The sequence below is a fragment of the Oryx dammah genome, unplaced genomic scaffold (assembly GCF_014754425.2).
Source record: "Oryx dammah isolate SB20612 unplaced genomic scaffold, SCBI_Odam_1.1 HiC_scaffold_29, whole genome shotgun sequence".
Classification (NCBI taxonomy): domain Eukaryota; kingdom Metazoa; phylum Chordata; class Mammalia; order Artiodactyla; family Bovidae; genus Oryx; species Oryx dammah.
Window position 1 is genome coordinate 95,961,154 of NW_024070213.1, and position 21,666 is coordinate 95,982,819.

Below are 21,666 nucleotides of genomic sequence, written 5' to 3' on the forward strand. Positions count from 1 at the left end.
GACACGAAACCACACATCCAGGAAAGTCAAAACAAAAATAAGTACCAAAACACTACTTCCACACACGTAATATTTAGAAACCCTCATCCTCCAAATGGAGAAGGCAATGGCAACCCACCCCAGTACTCTTGCCCGGAAAATCCCATGGACGAATGAGCCTGGTAGGCTGCAGTCCATGGGGTCTCTAGGGGTCGGACAAGACCAAGCGACTTCACTTTCACTTTTCACTTTCAAGCATTGGAGAATGAAATGGCCACCCAACAGTGTTCTTGCCTGGAGAATCCCAGGGATGTGGGAACCTGGTGGGCATCCATCTATGGCGTCACACAGAGTCGGGCATGACTGAAGCGATTTAGCAGCAGCAGCATCCTCCAAAATAAAGAGAGAAAGACAGAAAAAAAAAAATCTTAAAAGAATCTAGAGAAGGGAAAATGCACCTCACCTACAAAGGAACAAAGATACAATGGACTTTTTGTCAGAAATTATGCAAGAAAGAAGGTAGGATAAATCTTCAGTGTTAAAAGAAAAATAAAAAGAACCAGCCAAGAATTCTGTATCCAGAAAGATTACTCTCTAAAGTGAAAGAGAAATATAAAAACTTCCTAAGACAAACAAAAACTGAAGGAATTCATCATTAGCATAGTGTGAGTCACTCAGTAATGTCTGACTCTTCTCAACCCCATGGACTATACAATCCATGGAATTCTTCAGGCCAGAATCCTGGAGTGGGTAGCCTTTCCCTTCTCCAGGGTATCTTTCCAATCCAGGAATCAAACCCAGGTCTCCCACATTGCAGGTGGATTCTTTACCAGCTAAGTCTCAAGGGAAGCCCAAGAATACTGGAGTGGGTAGCCTATCCCTTCTCCAGTGGATCTTCCTGACCTAGGGATTCAACCAGGGTCTCCTGCATTGGAGGCGGATTCTTTACCAACTGAGCTATAAGAGAAACCCCATTATTAGCATACCTGTATGCAAAAAAAAGTTAAAAGATTTCTTAATCAGAAGGAAGATGATATACACCACAAACCTGAATCTACTTAAAGGAAAAGAGCATGTCAGAGAAAATTAAAAAAAAAAAAGATTAAAAAATATTTTATTTTTCTTATTTTTATTTAATATAAAAGATAACTGTGTTTCAAGTAATAATAGTAACAATGTTCTCTGTGAGTATAGCCTATGGATAAATAATTAATGACAGCAGTGTCACAGGGAGAAGAAAGAGGGATTGGAAATATTCAGTTGCTACAAGTAAAGTGGTCTAGTATCATTTTAATAACAATTAGATTGATTAAAAATGCATATTGGGAGGCTTCCTTGATGGCTCAGTAGTAAAAAAAAAAAAAAAAAAGTCCACCTGCCAAGGCGGGAAACGTGGTAATCCTTGATCCAGGAAGACCATACGTACCATGGGGCAACTAAGCCCAAGCATCACAACAGTTGAGCCTATGCTCTACAGCCCAGGAGCTGCAACTACTGAGCCCATGTGCTGTAACTACTGAAGCCCACATGACCTGGAGCCTGTGCTCAGAAACAAGAGGAGCCACCATAAAGAGAAGCCCCATGAGTAGCCCCCGACCACCGAAGCCAGAGAAAAGCCCAAGCAGCAGCAACAAGCACAAAGAGCCATCACAGCCATAAGTAAATAAATTTTAAAGACTATAAGACAGGACAGTTAAAGAAAATGTATATTGGAAAATCTAAGGCAAATGCAACATTTTAAAAAACTAATTTTTGTGCTAAGATGTGAAGTAAAAGGGAATCATATTGGATGTTCATTTAGGAGCAGACAAGGCAGAAAAGGGGAGAAAAGAACAAAGTGAATGAATAGAACAAAGTTACAAACATGTTAGATATTAATCCAACTGTATTAAGAATAACTCTCAACGTGGATGGTCAGAGCACAAATTTAAATTCAAAGATTGTCAGAATAGGTATAAAAGCAAGACTCAATTTATGTTGTCTGATGGAAGTCAACTTTAAAAATAAAATCTCCAATTGGTTAAAAAGGATGGAGCAATAGACGTTGTGCTAACAATAATCAAAAGAAAACTAAAGTAACTGTGTTGATTCCAAATAAAGCATACTTCAGAAGAAGGAAAGTTATCATGGATAAATGGGCATTATACAATGATAAAGAAGTCAATTTTAATTTCTCTTAAATGTGTATACCTAATAAGAGTGTGTCCGAAAAAAAAAAATGAGGCAAAAACTGATAAGATGAAAGGGAAAAATAGACAAATTCATCACTGTAGCTGAAGACTTCAACACTGTTCTTTCAGCAACTGACTGACCATCAAGCAGAAAATCAGAATATATTTTCCCTGAAAAACACTATCAATTAATTTGAACCAATTGATATTTAGGGACTACTTCAGCCAACAACAGCAAGGTACACATCCTTCACAAAGAACATTCATCAAGACTGACCACACTCTGGGAGGACATAAAATATGTCAACAAATTTAAGAGAATAGAAAAACACAGTATGCTTTCAGATCCAAAGGGATTACAGTACAAATCAAACAGAAAGATACATGTCAAATCCCCAAATATTTGAAGTTAGACAACATACTTTTGAATAACTTTAAGGCTAAAGAAAACAAATGTTTGAGTCAAAGAAGATAATTGTTTAAAATTACTTGAAGAGAATGAAAATATAAAGACAACTTATGAAAATTTGTGGAATGCAGTAAAAAGCAGTGATGGCAAGAAATTTATAGCATTAAGTGCATGTATTTCATCTTAAGAAACTAGACACAATATTTTTAAAGCATTTGTGAAACTTGTAAGCAGCCATTTTTTGAAAAATGACATGAAAGTGTCTAATTTGTATATTCTTGTAATTGTTCTACTTTAGAGCTGTTTGTAAATATGAGAAATTATAATAAAGCCTGTTATAAGTTCAATGGTTGTAGCCCCTCAAAACTCATATATTGAAATCTAATTCCCAAGGTGATGGCATTAAGAGGTGGGACTTTTGAGAGCGATTAGATCATGAGGGTGATTCCCTCATGATGGGGATTAGTGCTCTCATAAATCAAGTGATAGAAAAGGTCCCTTGCCCCTTCTGCCATGTAGGTTATAGCAAAACTACAATCGTCCATGAACCAGGAAGCAAGTCCTCACCAAATACACGGTCTCTGGAGCCTTGATTTTGGACATCCCAGCCACCAGAAGAGTAAGAAGTAAATGTTTGTTGTTTATAAGCCATCCGGTCTCTGACATTTGTTAGAGCAGCCTTGACAGGTTAAAGCACTGTGTTTTTTTCAACAGTTATATGAAATAACTATTGAGAACCATTAGCTCTTTATGGACTTTTTTTCAGTGAAGGGGTGATGTGGACATAAAATTTCAGTATTGTTGCAGATGCAGGGGAGGATTAGGGGAGAATCAGCTACCTCTTTCCTCACCCCTTAAGTGTTAGCATGCTTGAAAATCCTTGGGTTAGATTACAGTTCATCACATTTGATAATAAAATGCTATAATATACAAACAGTCATGTATAAGTCTTTTAACTAAATTTGTGATTTTTATACACAGTTGTCCCTTGAATAGAGTGCCAGACATCCTTGAGTGTGAACTCAAGGATAACCATGAACAAAGATAGTGGAAGTGATGGAATTCAAGCTGAGCTCTTTCAAATCCTATAAGATGATGCTGTGAAAGTGCTGCACTCAGTATGCCAGCAAATTTGGAAAACTTAGCAGTGGCCACAGGACTGGAAATGATCAGTTTTCATTCCAATCCCAAAGAAAGGCAATGCCAAAGAATGCTCAAACTACCGCACAATTGCACTCATCTCACACGCTAGCAAAGTAATGCTCGATCAAAATTCTCCAAGCTAGGCTTCAACAGTACATGAACTGTGAACTTTCAGATATTCAAGCTGGATTTAGAAAAGGCAGAGGAACCAGAGATCAAGCTGCCAACATCCACTGAATCATCAAAAAAGCAAGAGAGTTCCAGAAAAACATCTACTTCTGCTTTATTGACTATGCCAAAGCCTTTGACTGTGTTGATCACAACAAACTGCGGAAAATTCTTAAAGATGTGGGAATACCAGACCACCTGACCTGCCTCTGGAGAAATCTGTATGCAGGTCAAGAAGCAACAGTTAGAAATGGACATGGAACAATGGTCTGGTTCCAAATTGGGAAATGAGTATGTTGAGACTCCATATGGTCAACCCTGTTTATTTCACTTATATGCAGAGTACATCATGCAAAATGCCAGGCTGGAGGAAGCACAAGCTGGAATCAAGATCACCAGGAGAAATTTCAATAACCTCAGATATGCAGATGACACCACATTTAAGGCAGAAAGAGAAGAGGAACTAAAGAGCCTCTTAATGAAAGTGAAAGAGGAGCGTGAAAAAGTTGGCTTAAAACCCAACATTCAAAAACCAAAGATCATGGCATCCAATCCCATCACTCATGGCAAATAGGTGGCGAAACAATGGAAACAGTGTAGACTTTATTTTCTTGGGCTCCCAAATCACTGCAGATGGTGACTGCAGCCATGAAATTCCCTGGTGGCTCAGATGGTAAAGCATCTGTCTACAATGCAGGAGACCCAGGTTCGATCCCTGGGTCAGGAAGATCCTCTGGAGAAGGAAATGACAACCCACTTCAGTATTCTTGCCTAGAAAATCCCATGGATGGAGGAGCCTGGTAGTCTACAGTCCACGGGGTCGCAAAGAACTGGACATGACTGAGCCACTTCACTTGCTTCTTGGAAGAAAAGCTATGACCGACCTAGACAGCATATTAAAAAGCAGAGACATTACTTTGCTGACCAAGATCCGTTTAGTCAAAGCTATGATTTCTCCAGTAGCCATGTATGGATGTGAGAGTTGGACCATAAACAAAGCTGAGCACCGAAGAATTGATGCTTTTGAACTGTGGTGCTGAGGAATACTCTTGAGAGTCCTTGGACTGCAAAGAGATCCAACCAGTCCATCCTAAAAGAAATCAGTCCTGAATATTCATTGGAAGGACTGATGCTGAAGCTGAAGTTCCAATACTTTGGCCACCTGATGCAAAGAACTGACTCATTTGAAAAGACCTTGATGCTGGGAAAGATTGAAAGCAGGAGGCAAAGAGGATGACAGAGGATAAGATGGTTGGATGGCATCACCAACTCCATGGACATGAGTTTGAGCAAGCTCCAGGACTTGGTGATGAACAGGGAAGCTTGGCCTGCTGCAGTCCATGGGGTTGCAAATAGTTGGACATGATTAAGTGACTGAACTGTGCTAAGCTGTCCTGTGAACAATAGAGGTTTGAACTTCAAGGGTCTACTTATACATTATTTTTTTCAATAAATACATATTACTTAACCACACTATCTGTGATTCATTGAATCTGCAGATGTAAAGGAAATTTGGGTACAGAGAACCCAAGTATATGGAGGGTCCAGTAACCCTAATGTTTGCTCAAAGTTCAATTGTATCATTAATCTTTTGTAATTTGCTTAATTATGGACTTGTGTCAAATGTCTAGTTTTTTAGTTTCAATATTTTAACAATTTTTGAACAGCTATATACATATTGTGCCAGATGTCAGAAATTAAAAGTGGAAAAGTCCTGTCTCTGACCTTCAATCAGTTCATGGTTTAGTGAGATACACAATTACAAAGACACTTTCAAAATAATGGAAAATGTGAGCTTGATTCATATAAAAATTCAGTTTGCATTTTCCTGTATTATAGGATAGGAAGCTGTTGTGGTGGATGTTGTGAGTCATTGCTCAGGTCTCCCCTTTAGTACAGAGGCACTGATTTCTGCGCTGCCAGAACTTTTGTCATCGGGTGATTCACAAAGTGGTCCTATGGTGAAGATAGTTGCCTTGCACAAGGTCAAGTCACTTCTCAAAGACAACTTACACACTATCTGGCTGCTATTGGGGTACAGGAGTTCAGCTGCTTTGCTGAATTGCAGTCAAGTCTAAAGTTCACTCAGCTCCAGAGCTTTCCATCAGATCTGCCAGTATTGCAGTCGTGACCTCAACACAGTTCAACTTTTTCTGTCTGCCCTCTCTCCCTTATAAGGGTGTCTTCCCTTTCTCCCTTATGACTCTGCTTCCCTCTCTGCTTTACAAGGGTTGTTTCTGAGATATGTTTCCAATCAAACTCATGCCAGAAAGATTTGTCTTAGGATCTACTTTCTCATGAAACCGACCTAAGAAATTTCTAAGTATATGTATAGGTAAGAGTCTTCACTGTTAAAGAAAATATTAAAGGGCAACCTTGTAAATAAGATAAAGCAATATTAAGGGAATCTATTAGGCAAGTCTAAAGTTGGATTTAAGGCTTTTCTGGAGGCTCAGTTGGTAAAGAATCCACCTGTACTGCAGATGATTCATGTTCGATCCCTGGGTCAGGAAGATACTCTGGAGTTGAAAATGGCAATTCATTCCAGTATTCTTGCCTAGGAAATCCCATGGACAGAGGAGCCTGGCAGACTACAGTCAAACATGACTTAGTGACTAACCAACCACCACCAATGCTGGATTTACAGGGTATTAGAATATAACATTCCAGGTAACTTTATCCAATAAGAGCATTGTAGGTAACTAGCCCAGGATCCATACAGAGTAGATTTAACACAGAGAAAGTAAGACTAGTCTAGTCTTTGCTGCTGCTGCTGCTAAGTCGCTTCAGTCGTGTCCAACTCTGTGCGACCCCATACACAGCAGCCCACCAGGCTCTGCTGTCCCTGAGATTCTCAAGGCAAGAACTCTGGAGTGGGTTGCCATTTCCTTTTCCAATGCATGAAAGTGAAGTCGCTCAGTCTTGTCCAACCCCTAGCGACCCCATGGACTGCAGCCCACCAGGCTCCTCCGTCCATGGGATTTTCCAGGCGAGAGTACTGGAGTGGGGTGCCATTAGATTGCTGTTATTGGGGATGTCTGTGACACTAAGAAAGAGATTTGAATGACTTCACAAACATGGAAAACTAGGGACATGTTTCTGACCCGGTCCCAACAAACTAATGGGGCCTCACATAGGAAAACCTCAAATATCTATATGCCCATTGTCTGTTATGGATTAACTATTACTAATATCAAATTAAGTATAAAGTATTGAAATTTGGTTTCAAAAGCACTGGGTAAGATTACTAAATATTTTCCAAAAGAGTAAAGCCTTTCTCATTGATAGTAAGCAACGTGAATTTAAGGAGTTAACTATACTAGTGATTTACTTAAACATATTGTTAAGTTGTGTCTGACTCTTTGTGACCCCATGGACTGCAGCACACTAGGTTTCCTGACCTTCACAATCTCCTGTAGTTTGCTCAAATTCATGTCCATTGAGTCAGTGGTACCATCCAAACATCTCATCCTTTGTCACACCCTTCTCTTCCTGCCCTAAATCTTTCCCAGCATCAGAATATTTTCCAAGGAGTCACTCTTCCCATCAGGTGGCCAAAGTATTGGAGCTTCAGCTTTAGCATCAGTCCTTCCAGTGAATATTCAAGGTTGATTTCCTTTAGGATTGACTAGCTTGATCTCCGTGCTGTCTAAGTGTCCCTCAAGAGTCTTATTCAGCATCACAGTTTGAAAGCATCAATTCTTTGGCCCTCAGCCTTCTTTACAGTCCAACTCTCACATCCATACATGACTACTGGGAAAACCATAGTTTTGACTATATGAACCTTTGTTGGCAAAATGATGTCTCTGTTTTTTAATATGCTAAGTTTCTTTAAATGTATTAAAAAAATAACTACCATGTGGTTTTTCAGACTTTATTATTATTTGGAATAATAGTTATTAAGTGAATAATTAATAATCAAGTAAAATTAATAATCATTGATTAAAACAGCAAAGATAGAAAGCTATGATGTCCATAATCAACTTCCTAAATTTTGAAAATCACTGAGTTATAGGGGAAATGACAGTCTTGAAAGAAAGAGGCAGGGTGAAAAAAAACTTTGGATAGAGAAATGGAAGTAAAGATGAACATAAGAAAGTGTAAACAGAAGAGGTTTTGCAATTCTCTGTATGGGTACCTGGGGATTATTTGTGGGGCTTTGGAGAGCAATTAGGGATGGTGGAAGTCTGAATCCTGGAACATGGCAGGGAAAGCTGAGAGGACTGAAATCTCCAAAATTATCAATCTGAAAGGAACAACTTGAACTTGATCCTGTGCCAGCTATGGGTCTTTACCAGTGAAGACAGATTCTTCTAGATATTTAAGGATGTAGCATGGAAGAATTGAATGTTGTATGCCCTGAAGCTGGGGAACATCAGACCCTACATGGCCAATATTCAACGACTGTTTACTTAGGTCTGCCATGGGCCATGCCTGTTTAAACATGAGAAATATCGCAGTGAGACAAAGGGCAAATATCCCCTCTTTGGTGGAATTTTCATTCTGGCACCCACAGCTAGGATGCCTTAGTATAAATTAAATTTGGAAGGAACTGAGCTATGAGTTTTAAACTGTGAATGAGAGTAACTTCACATTTCCCAAGGTAGATTTTGTCTGGTACTGAGAATTTTTCCTAAAAATCTTTGCACATGATTTCTGTTGTTTGGAATTAAATATTTAAGAGGTTTTGTTTAATTGTAACGTATAAAATGTTTTAAAAGCACTTTACCTAAATAGATGCTACTCTTTCAGGAAGATATTATCTTTAGTACTTTCATAAAAATAGCTAATTTGTGCAGAAAGTATTTCTAGTAAGACCAAGATTAAAGATTTTATTTGGCTATGCCATGTTAGTTTAAATGTATTTTATAGTCACAAAACATAACCTTTTGTTCCTCATTTCACAGAACTGCTGTGACAAGACACAGATATTTTGTAAAGCTCAGTTACCAGCACTGAGCAAAGAACTGAAAATAAATGCTTGCTAAGGAGTGCCAGTACCATCATTCCGAATGCATTAACTGGCCTGCAAATTACATTCTCAATGTTTATAAACAAAATTTGGTGATAAGAAAGCTTCCTTGGTGAACTTTTTCTACAGATAATTAATATACCTTAACTGTTATGTTCTTGTTTGGTGCTGATTTTAACTAAAGAATGTTAGATGCCTTCAAATTACATCAGTTCAGTTCAGTCGCTTGGTCGTGTCCGACTCTTTGCGACCCCATGAATAGCAGCACCTCAGGCCTCCCTGTCCATCACCAACTCCTGGAGTTTACACAAACTCACGTCTGTCGAGTCGGTGATGCCATCCAGCCATCTCATCTCCATTGTCCACTTCTCTTCCTGCCCCCAATCCCTCCCAGCATCAGAGTCTTTTCCAGTGAGTCAACTCTTCACATGAGGTGGCCAAAGTACTGGAGTTTCAGTTTCAACATCAGTCCTTCCAGTGAATACCCAGGACTGATCTCCTTAGGATGGACGGGTTGGATCTCCTTGCAGTCCAAGGGACTCTCAAGAGTCTTCTCCAACACCACAGTTCAAAAGCATCAATTCTTGGGCACTCAGCTTTCTTCACAGTCCAACTCTCACAACCATACATGACCACAGGAAAAACCATAGCCTTGACTAGATGGACCTTTGTTGGCAAAGGTCTCTGCTTTTGAATACGCTATCTAGGTTGGTCATAACTTTTCTTCTAAGGAGTAAGTGTCTTTTAATTTCGTGGCTGCAGTCACCATCTGCAGCGATTTTGGAGCCCCCCAAAATAAAGTCTGACAATATTTCAATTGTTTCCCTATCTATTTCCCATGAAGTGATGGGACCAGATGCCATGATCTTCATTTTCTGAACGTTGAGCTTTAAGCCAACTTTTTCACTCTCCTCTTTCACTTTCATCAAGAGGCTTTTTAGTTCCTCTTCACTTTCTGCCATAAGGGTGGTGTCATCTGCATATTTGAGATTCTTGATATTTCTCCCAGCAATCTTGATTCCAGCCTCTGCTTCTTCCAGCCCAGTGTTTCTCATGATGTACTCTGCATATAAGTTAAATAAGCACGGTGACAATATACAGCCTTGACGTACTCCTTTTCCTATTTGGAACCAGTCTGTTGTTCCATGTCCAGTTCTAACTGTTGCCTCCTGACCTGCATACAGGTTTCTCAAGAGGCAGGTCAGGTGGTCTGGTATTCCTATCTCTTTCAGAATTTTCCACAGTTTATTATGATCCACACAGTCAAAGGCTTTGGCATAGTCAATAAAGCAGAAATAGATGTTTTTCTGGAACTCTCTTGCTTTTTCCATGATCCAGGGAATGTTGGAAATTCGATCTCTGGTTCCTCTGCCTTTTCGAAAACCAGCTTGAACATCTGGAAATTCATGGTTCATGTACTGCTGAAGCCTGCCTTGGAGAATTTTGAGCATTACTTTACTAGCGTGTGAGATGAGTACAATTGTGCGGTAGTTTGAACATTCTTAGGCATTGCCTTTCTTTGGGATTGGAATGAAAACTGACCTTTTCCAGTCCTGTGGCCACTGCTGAGTTTTCCAAATTTGCTGGCATGTTGAGTGCAGCACTTTGACAGCATCATCTTTCAGGATTTGAAATAGCTCAACTGAAATGCCATCACCTCTACTAGTTTTGTTCGTAGTGATGTTTTCTAAGGCCCACTTGACTTCACATTCCAGGATGTCTGGCTCTAGGTGAGTGATCACACCATCGTGATTATCTTGGTCGTGAAGATCTTTTTTGTACAGTTCTTCCATGTATTCTTGCCATCTCTTCTTAATATCTTCTGCTTCTGTTAGGTCCATACCATTTCTGTCCTTTATGGAGCCCATCTTTCCATGAAATCTTCCCTTGGTATCTCTAATTTTCTTGAAGAGATCTCTAGTCTTTCCCATTCTGTTGTTTTCCTCTATTTCTTTGCATTGATTGCTGAGGAAGGCTGTTTTTTATCTCTCCTTGATATTCTTTGGAATTCTGCATTCAGGTGCTTATATCTTTCCTTTTCTCTTTTGTTTTTCACTTCTCTTATTTTCACAGCTATTTGTAAGGCCTCCTCAAACAGCCATTTTGCTTTTTTGCATTTCTATTCCATGGGGATGGTCTTGATCCCTATTTCCTGTACAATGTCAGAAACCTCCATCCATAGTTCATCAGGCACTCTGCCTATATCAGGTCTAGTCCCTTAAATCTAATCTCACTTCCACTGTATAATCATAAGGGATTTGATTTAGATCATACCTGAATGGTCTGGTGGTTTTCCCTACTTTCTTCAATTTAAGTCTGAATTTGGCAATAAGGAGTTCATGATCTGAGCCACACTCAGCTTCCGGTCTTGTTTTTGCTGACTGTATAGAGCTTCTCCATCTTTGGCTGCAAAGAATAGAATCAATCTGATTTCAGTGTTGACCATCTGGTGATGTCCATGTGTAGAGTCTTCTCTTGTGTTGTTGGAAGGTGTTTGCTATGACCAGTGCATTCTCTTGGCAAAACTCTATTAGCCTTTGCCCTGCTTCATTCCATACTCCAAGGCCAAATTTGCCTGTTACTCCAGGTGTTTCTTGACTTCCTACTTTTGTATTCCAGTCCCCTAGAATGAAAAGGACATCTTTTTTGGGTGTTAGTTCTAAAAAGTCTTGGAGGTCTTCATAGAACCATTCAGCTCTTCAGTATTACTGGTTGGGGCATAGGCTTGGATTATCGTGATATTGAATGGTTTGCCTTGGAAACAAACAGAGATCATTCTGTCGTTTTTGAGATTGCATCCAAGTAATGCATTTCGGACTCTCGTTGACCATTTCTTCTAAGGGATTCCTGCCCACAGTAGTAGATATAATGGTCATCTGAGTTAAATTCACCCATTCCAGTCCATTTTAGTTCGCTGATTCCTAGAATGTCGACATTCACTCTTGCCATCCCCTGTTTGACCACTTCCAATTTGCCTTGATTCATGGACCTAACATTTCAGGTTCCTATGCAATATTGCTGTTTACAGCATCGGAATTTGCTTCTTTCACCAGTCACATCCACAACTGGGTATTGTTTTTGCTTTGGCTCCATTGCTTCATTCTTTCTGGAGTTATTTCTCCACTGATCTCCCGTAGCATATTAGGCACCTACTGACCTGGGGAGTTCCTCTTTCAGTATCCTATCATTTTGCCTTTTCATACTGTTCATGGGGTTCTCAAGGCAAGAATACTGAAGTGGTTTGCCATTCCCTTCTCCAGCGGACCACATTCTGTCAGACCTCTCCACCATGACCCTCTCATCTTGGGTGGCCCCACACGGCATGGCTTAATTTCATTGAGTTAGACAAGGCTGTGGTCTGTGTGATCAAATGGCTAGTTTTCTGTGATTATGGTTTCAGGGTGTCTGCCCTCTGATGCCCTCTCACAACACCTACCGTCTTGGGTTTCTCTTACTTTGGACGTGGGGTATCTCTTCACAGCCGCTCCACCAAAGTGCAGCCACTGCTCCTTACCCTGGATGAGTTGCCCCTCCTGATCTTGAGTGTGGGATAGCTCCTCTTGGCCGCCGTCCCTGACCTCTAACATGGGGTAGTACCTCTCAGCCCCTGCCCCTGACTTTGGATGTAGGGTAGCTCCTATTTGACATAAACATAGCAAGCTCCCAGGCCCATTTATCAGGCTTAATGACTGAGGCCAGGGATTTCTTCCTAGAAGAAACCCATCCCTTGAAGCAACATAGTTCTGGCTGTTTCAGTGCCCCTGCTCGTTTCTTCCCATTCTACTCTCCCTCCATTTAAATACACTTAAAAAAAAAAAAAAAGGAAAAAAAATAAAAAAGCTTACTGTTTCCCCTAAATTACAAATTTGTTGTGATTCCACTTTATGTGAGGTATCTAGAATATGCAAATTCATGGAGACAGTAAAACAGAGATTACTGGGGACAGAAGGGTGAAGGAAATGTGGAGTTATTATTAAATGGATACAGAGTTTCTATTTGAGAAGATGAAAAAGTTCTGGAAATGGAAAGAAGTGATGGTTGCACAACATTGTAGGTGTACTTAATGACATTAAATTGAACACTTAAAATGTAAACATAATAAAATTTATGTTATGTATATTTTTACGACCGAAAAAAAAAAAAGCTGTTGACACCACAGATCTGCCATGGGATTGTTAAGTACTTGTTAATATAATGTTGATGCCATTAGGTTTCAATTGCCAGCTGGCAACCATCAACGTTTGCAACCACATAGATTAACAACAAACACACAAAAAACTTCCCAGTATCTCCTGTTCTCTCTCAGCAGCTTTCACTATGGTTTTACTCTTCTCAGACAGGCACATAATGTTCTTATCATTTAGTAGGTAGGAAACCGTATAGAAACCAATTTGTGTGAATTTTGGCCTATGGGAAGAATTAAGTACTCTGTTTCTATTTAAATTTTGTATTGTCTCAGACCACTGACTAGTGCCATAGAAGTTATCGAAACTGGCCTCCAGGAATGAAGATGTTTCATAAGAAGCCAACCTTTTGATACAGAGAGCTCCAAAGAGATTTAAACCTGAAGCACCAAATGTGATTATGCCTCCAATTTTCTGTTTTATCCCCATAGACTCATAATCATTTTAAAGTAAGCTCACACATTGGTGATTTATTGCTTTTATCAATAATATGCTCAGACATCATTTCTCTAAACAATAATATTTCTTCAAGAAGTTAAAGTGGACTTATCCAAAATAAAAAAGAATTGGTTCAAAAAAAAACCATAAAAGCACTCACGAGACTTAAATGGGAGAACATCGTTCGCTTTGTTTTCATGTTAATATCTATCTGCATCAAAGAATTCATCTCATGAATTACTTAAAAATAACCTAAATAAGACAAATTACAAGGGATGAATTATTGCTATTGAAAGGATAACTTGAATCAAGTCAAATAATTCTTAAGAGGCTATAATTATCCCAGAAAAAGTTCCTAAGCAAAGCCATTATTTTACAGTACAGACATTAGAATCGAACTTTTCATTCATTTGCCTACTTAAATTCTAGAGGACTGTATCCTGTGGTGGAGCGTTTATTTTTCCTAGGATACAAGGTAAACTCAAAATAGAATATTTACAGACCAAATAGGTCTGTACACTGCACAGACCTGACCGGCATTTGAATGCTCCAAACTAAACAGGACAGAACTTTCAGGCAAGAGCATGAATAAAAGGCAAGACGAAGGAGAACATTTCTTAAATTCTCACTTTGTTCTGAAATTTGCATTGCTCAACAAAAACTCACAAAGCTTATCCTACAGGACAGGTCCTGTTCTAAACCCTTTGCAAATAGAGACTCATTTTATCCTTCTGTGTAATAAAGTGCGACCATTACCCTTGTGTGATAACCTGTGGTCCTTAATGGGGAAATTGCATGAGGTCACACAGATGATCAATGAGATCACAGAGCCAAGAATCAAAACCCGAGCATTCTGGCCCCAGGGCCTGTGTGCTCAACTCACGATTCAGGCATTACACTTTATTGTTGTCTGTCTCATCTTCTACTTGGTTTACTTTTGTCTAGGCAGAATGTTTTTCTTTGCTTGAAAAGAAAGTACAGCATTGCCAAACTTTGGTGTGTTTGCAGTAGCAGGTCTTATTTCCAGCAGCACTAGTTAACTAGTAAGTACACAGGCAGGAGCATGGCAAGGGGGTGGTCTTTCTTTTATCTCTTCCTTTGGGGGTGGTCTTTCATCTCTTTCTTTGGTAGTTCCCACTCACTTTTGATAGGTACATCTCCAAACGTGCTCTCAACTGTAAAATGTCACCGTTTTGCCATCACTCTGTGGGAAGCAAGACTTTGTGCAACCCAAGGGCGTTTTCCATGTGAGAATTCACAGAGAAAGGTTAGATGTAAATGCTTTCTTTTTTTTTTTAAATTTCCATACTTCAGATTGCATGATTTCTCCGTAATTACTCACACTAACGTCTCTATCAAGACTACTGATTATCTTAATGCCTTAAAAGTTATACTCACATAAAATGGTTAATTCCTCATGACTTTTGCAGACATCAAGAGCTTTAGTTAATCATCTCTGCTGGTCTTTTCCATTTAAACAATGTTCTTCTTACAGATAAAGATGCAAGCAAGGAAGTTAACTATTTTCCTGGATTGCTTACATGACAAAGGCCACATACAGAGCTTCTTCAAGCCCTAGTTCCAGGCTTTTAAAACTGATTATGAAAATTAAAGGAGATCAGCCCTGGGTGTTCTTTGGAAAGAATGATGCTAAAGCTGAAACTCCAGTACTTTGGCTACCTCATGCGAAGAGTTGACTCATTGGAAAAGACTCTGAGGGAGGGATTGGGGGCAGGAGGAAAAGGGGACGACAGAGGGATTGGGGGCAGGAGGAAAAGGGGACGACAGATGGCTGGATGGCATCACCGACTCGATGGACATGAGTCTGAGTGAACTCCAGGAGTTGGTGATGGACAGGGAGGCCTGGTGTGCTGCGATTCATGGGGTCGCAAAGAGCTGGACACAACTGAGCGACTGGACTGAACTGAACTGAACTGAACTGATGAAAATTAACTGTGATAGTGCTTAACTGATAAGGTTATCAAGAATCTCAATTGAGTTAATGAATTTTGAGAACATACCCAGTGCTTGGCACAAAACAGATGGTCTAAACATTTATCTTAAATATATCATATCAGCTTTGTGACCAGTGGCCTAAGTTTTTGCCAGCTCATTTTCTTGTTGCTAAGGTATTATTCATAATACTTGAACACTAAAGCAATAACCGTCTAACTAGTTTCTTGATTCCAGTTTCATCACACTGCATACACTTGCTAGATTTGATTTGTTACAATAAAATTTTATCATCTTATATCTCATTCAAGTACCTTTGATGACATCCAGCTGCTAGCACAGAAAACTGTCACACAGTAATCATCAAATGAATATTTGCTGAACAAATGAATGAATAAATAAGTGCCCCAAGGGAGACTTTCAAGTTCTGTCACAGTCAGACTCTGCACTCATTTCTTTTCTTATCTGCCTTTAGTTATTACCATAAACACGGAACATTCATTTACTGTGTGACATCCACATGTCAGATACCAGAGTGGTTGTTGAATATTCAAGGATGAGAAAAGAGCTTAGAGCTTCTTTGAAAAGAGTCCTTTTAAGCCAAATTGACTGATTTATTGTCTCTTGCTTCCCCTTTGCCAAGGTTTTGATAGTGCTGTTCTGCCAGCCTAAAAAGCTGCCTCTCAACTTTCACACTCTTTATCCTTCAAGATTCAGCTCGAACTGTTCCTCATTCTGCATAAACACTTACCTAACCACCCACATGTAAAGTGATCTCTCCCCCATTCTTCTTCTGACTTGCTAAGACAATTATTTTTAATTACATCATACTTTACTTTCGCCAGGAGTTATAATTATATAGTACATTATACATTTTCTGATACTGCAATTCTAAAATGTTATTATGTATATATATATATATATATATACACACACACACACATAAATAACTCTAAAATGTTATATATATATGTGTTTGTGTTTAGTCTCTCAGTCGTGTCCAACTCTGTGACCCTATGGAATGTAGCTTGCCAGGCTCCTCTGTCTACAGGATTCTCTAGGCAAAAATATTAGAGCGGGTTGCCATGCCCTCTCCCAGGGGATCTTCCCAACCCAGGGATTGAACACATGTCTCTTGCATTGCAGGCAAGTTCTTTACCAGCTGAGCTACAAGGGAAGCCCATATATGTGTATATATAACTCTAAAATGATATCATATATACACAAACTGGAATCAAGATTGCCGGGAGAAATATCAATAACCTCAGATATGCAGATGACACCACCCTTATGGCAGAAAGTGAAGAGGAGCTCAAAAGCCTCTTGATGAAAGTGAAAGAGGAGAGTGAAAAAGTTGGCTTAAAGCTCAACATTCAGAAAACGAAGATCATGGCATCTGGTCCCATCACTTCATGGGAAATAGATGGGGAAACAGTGGAAACAGTGTCAGACTTTATTTTTTGGGGCTCCAAAATCACTGCAGATGGTGACTGTAGCTGTGAAATTAAAAGAAGCTTACTCCTTGGAAGAAAAGTTTGACCAACCTAGATAGCATATTCAAAAGCAGAGACATTACTTTGCTGACTAAGGTCCGTCTAGTCAAGGCTATGGTTTTTCCTGTGGTCATGTATGGATGTGAGAGTTGGACTGTGAAGAAGGCTGAGCCCTGAAGAATTGATGCTTTTGAACTGTGGTGTTGGAGAAGACTCCTGAGAGACCCTTGGACTGCAAGGAGATCCAACCAGTCCATTCTGAAGGAGATCAGCCCTGGGATTTCTTTGGAAGGAATGATGCTAAAGCTGAAACTCCAATACTTTGGCCACCTCATGCGAAGAGTTGACTCACTGGAAAAGACTCTGATGCTGGGAGGGATTGGGGGCAGGAGGAGAAGGGGACGACCAAGGATGAGATGGCTGGATGGCATCACTGACTCAATAGACGTGAGTCTGGGTGAACTCCGGGAGATGGTGATGGACAGGGAGGCCTGGCGTGCTGTGATTCATGGGGTCGCAAAGAGTCGGACATGACTGAGTGACTGAACTGAATTGAACTGAACTGAACTGATATATAGGTATATACAATATAATATAGCGTATACCCTACCTCTTTACTGCAGTCAAAGTCCTTTGAGGTCATGCCTTTCACTTTTTATTTTCTGTTTATTAATATACTCTACAGGTCTTAGGATCAACATTTTCTCCCACAGCTGTTCCTCAGTCAATATTTGCTGATTCATTGATTATTTAGTAGGTTACTAGATATTCAGATATTTAATATGTTGGCTTGGTGTCCCAGTACAACTTATTGATGAATACTATGAAAAAAATAATAAATCTCTTGACTGCAATTGATGAAAGAGATGCTCCTGAACATTCAGGCATCAGAAAATAAAGCAACTGAATGCTTCCTTGTCATGAAAGAGAGGCACGTATCTCCGTAGCTTTATTTTAATTCATCTCTTGCCCAGTCCTTGTCTCTATTGCCATTTTGCCTTTGTTGTTCAGAGTAGAGATTCTTTACCTGGAATCTCTGGATCCTTATACAGTCCTACAAATGGATTTTGTCAAGTTTTGGAAGCCAGCAAAATGTCATGCATTCTAGGATTAGAAGAAGAAAACTAGACAGTTTTTTTTATAAGTAGAGGTTTAAACCCAAGTTTATCTAGCTGAAAAGTCCCTGTTTTTCCAGCTATATCATTTATTATATCATATCGTTTATAGGATTTCTTGAGTTGCTAGGCAGATAACATCTGTGGGCTAGGACAAGGATGCTATCCAATCACCAAACTGGTATGTTCAAGGAAAGGTTTGTAACAACCACACCCCCAGGAGTGGCCACAGCAGAAGCAACGATGAACACTTATATACTATTTGAGATATGTCAGATCCAGCTCTAAATGCTTGATGTATTAGTGTTTTTTTGTTGTTGTTAAACCTCACAACAAACCTATAAGGTAGGTAGTAATAAAGTGAAGTGAAGTCAGTCAGTTGTGTCCAACTCTTTGCGACCCCATGGACTGTAGCCTATCAGGCTCCTCTGTCCACGGGATTTTCCAGGTAAGAGTGTTGGAGTGGATTGCCATTTCCTTCTCCAGGGGATCTTCCCAACCCAGGAATCAAACCCGGGTCTCCCGCATTGCAGGCAGACGCTTTACCGTCTGAGCCACCAGGCAAGGAAGGAAGGAGGCCCTTAAGTAGTACTAAGGTTAGGTATATTTTATAGATTAAAACTCTAAAACACAGAGAGGTAAAATTACTCGTATGCACAGCCCAGGGACACTAAACACAGTGTTGATAGGGTGGGGGAGTGGAGTAAAATGGGGAAGAAAGAAGAAATGTTCCAGTCCATCCTGCATGCTAGGCTGGCCTGAATTCCACCTTAGCTTTCTTTCTTGGCTAAAGAAGAAAAACTGTCTAGGGTGGCTAATAAAGAGCCAGACACCCATTCCAGCTGCTGACCTTACTTTGAAGAGTCAGTCTAAGAATAAACCAGTCACAGTTTTGTGAAGAGAATCACTTGCTTCCAGACCTCTTTGAAAATAAAGGGTGTCAGAAGAAGACCTTTCGAAGCTCTGGTATTCTTCACATCTTAGTGTGCAGGTACAGTTTAGACCAATTGTGTTTGATGTCAGTGGGAAAGAGTGACTAGCTTGAAATGAACATTGACAACATGCAGAATATAGTTACCCAGTTAACTAGTGAGTTGTCAGTAGAAATCACTGTTTAAGTAGTTTTTACAGCAGATGTGGTATCTGCTCTGAATCTGAATATTTCAAATATCTAGAACAGCAGCCAAGGTTTCAGTGAACCCTACCCCCGAACATTCCAAGCCAGGATAAGTTTCAGCCTTTTCCGCTCATGCATGGCTTCTTGCCTCAAAATTGTTTCATTTCCCATTTGATTGCAAGAGACCTAGATTTTGACAGTGGTCCCTATGGCATCTTTATGACTTGCTACGTGTGACTTTTTGTAACTTCATTTCTTCTATCGAAAAATAGGTATGACAACAGATGCAATTTAACATCTGATTAAAGGCACATATTTGAAATAAACTAACATTCAGTAAAGTCCTTAGGATTTTGGAGGTGAGGTTCTTACTAAAACTTAAAAGATAGAAATATTTGTTCCTCCACAAAGATAAAGTTTAAAAAAAATTGTAAAACTGGTCACAGTTTTTACACAAGTCTACAAAGACATGTTATTCAAAATTTTTTATTATTAATTTTCTATACCTTAAGAGTTTGAGCTTTCTTAAAATGAAGTATAGTTAACAGTAAAGTAGATTAGGTACTAGAATACTTGGATATTCACTCCTGTTGTGCTTCTTACTGGCTCTGTGAGCTTGGGCAGGTCATTGGACTTCAGTAAAATGATTTCCCTTGCCCAACTTAAATGATTGCTATGATATATATCGCAAAACAATAAAAGCTAACATTTACAGGAAGCTTAATTTCCTGGGATAACAGCTATGCTCTGAATTACATGCCTTAAACCTTTACCTCATTCCATCTTTATTTCAACATTATGAATTAGGTAATACTTTTAACCTGTTTTACAGATATGGGAACTCAGAGAGAGGTTGAGTGTGCTGAGTTCACATAGCTTACTATAAGAGGGAAGAAACTGGATGTGAAACTTAGCTAAAACAGTTCTGCTTTATAAAATTAAGATGGTCCGCATATCAAGATAACGTGTTTTCTCCTCCTGTTCTAATTGTTCTTTTTCTTTAATACCCTATTCCCGTTCTCTTTCTCCTTTCACGTCTTTCTCTGGTAACAACTGCTGCTGTTAGTCATCATCTACCAGGTAGTACTATAGTAGATTGTTTTTTTGTTCTTTGCTTTAATATTTATTTATTTATTTCTTTGGGGGCTGTGCTGGGTCTTCCTTGATGTGCATGGGCATCCTCCAGTTGCGGCGAGTGGCCAGGGGCTACTCTTTGTCCTGGTGTGTGGGCTTCTCACTGTGATAGCTTCTCTTGTTGCCCAGAACAGGCTCCAGGGTACACAGGCTTCAGCAGTTTCCGCGCAGGGGCTCAGAAGTTAAGGTTCAGGGATCCAGAGCACAGGCTCAGTAGTTGTAACGTGGACTTAGATGCTTCCCAGGATGTGGGATCATGCAATCCGTGCCTTCTACAGTGGCAAGAGGATTCTTTACCACTGAGCCACCAGGGAAGCCCAGATTGGGTTTTGATAAAGAGTGAACCAGACCTGGGCAAAACAATAATCATCCTCGGTCAATGATCTATCTTCATGTTATAGTCATTCATGAAGTGTTTCTTGAGAATTTACTTTGTGCTGGTAGTGGGGACACAAGTATGAAGAGGATGTGCTTTATTCCTTGAGATGAAAGATGTACATAAATAACCCTATTATGAACAAATGATTGCATGTTATAAGAATGAGATAAATGTAAGAGGAGGTCAAGAGGAAAAAATTAATTGATTCCGGACTTCCCTGGTGGCTCAGATGGTTAAGCGTCTGTCTACAATGTGGGAGACCCAGGTTCGACCCCTGGATAGGGAAGATCCCCTGGAGAAGGAAATGGCAATCCACTCCAGTACTCTTGCCTGGAAAATCCCATGGGCGAAGGAGCCTGGTAGGCTACAGTCCATGGGGTCGCAAAGGGTCAGACATGACTGAGTGACTTCACTTTCAAGAGGATCATAGGGCTTCCCTTGACATTCAGTTGGTAAAGAATCTGCCTGCAATGCAGCAGACCTGGGTTCGATTCCTGGGTCAGGAAGATCCCTTGGAGAAGAAAATGGCAACCCACTCCAGTCTTCTTGCTTGGAGAATCCCATGGACAGAAGAGCCTGGTGGGCTACAGTCTATGGGGTTGCAAGAGTCAGATACCACTTTAGCGACTAAACCACCACCAAGGGGATCAGGGATTTTGCACCAACGTCCAGGGAAAATAATTGCCTTCTTTTAAATCATCAGACTAACCAGGCATGGGGTTATTAAATGCCAAGGAGAAGAGTGGGGTAAGGTGTTAACATTATGGAGACTGGGCTTGGAAAATAAGGCAAAATATCATGTGATAACAGCCTTACCCCCTCTTCTTTAGGTAACACACATAAAAATTTAATCCTTTCAAGTTTCATCAAGGCAAAGTATATTTACTGTAGAATTGTGTACTTAGATGGCTAGAGAAGGGAAGAAGGGAGGGTGGAGAATGGAAGGGTTATCCTCTCATGTTTCACAGCTGTTGATTTCAAGTTTCCACCTGGTAACAGCCTAGGGGCCAG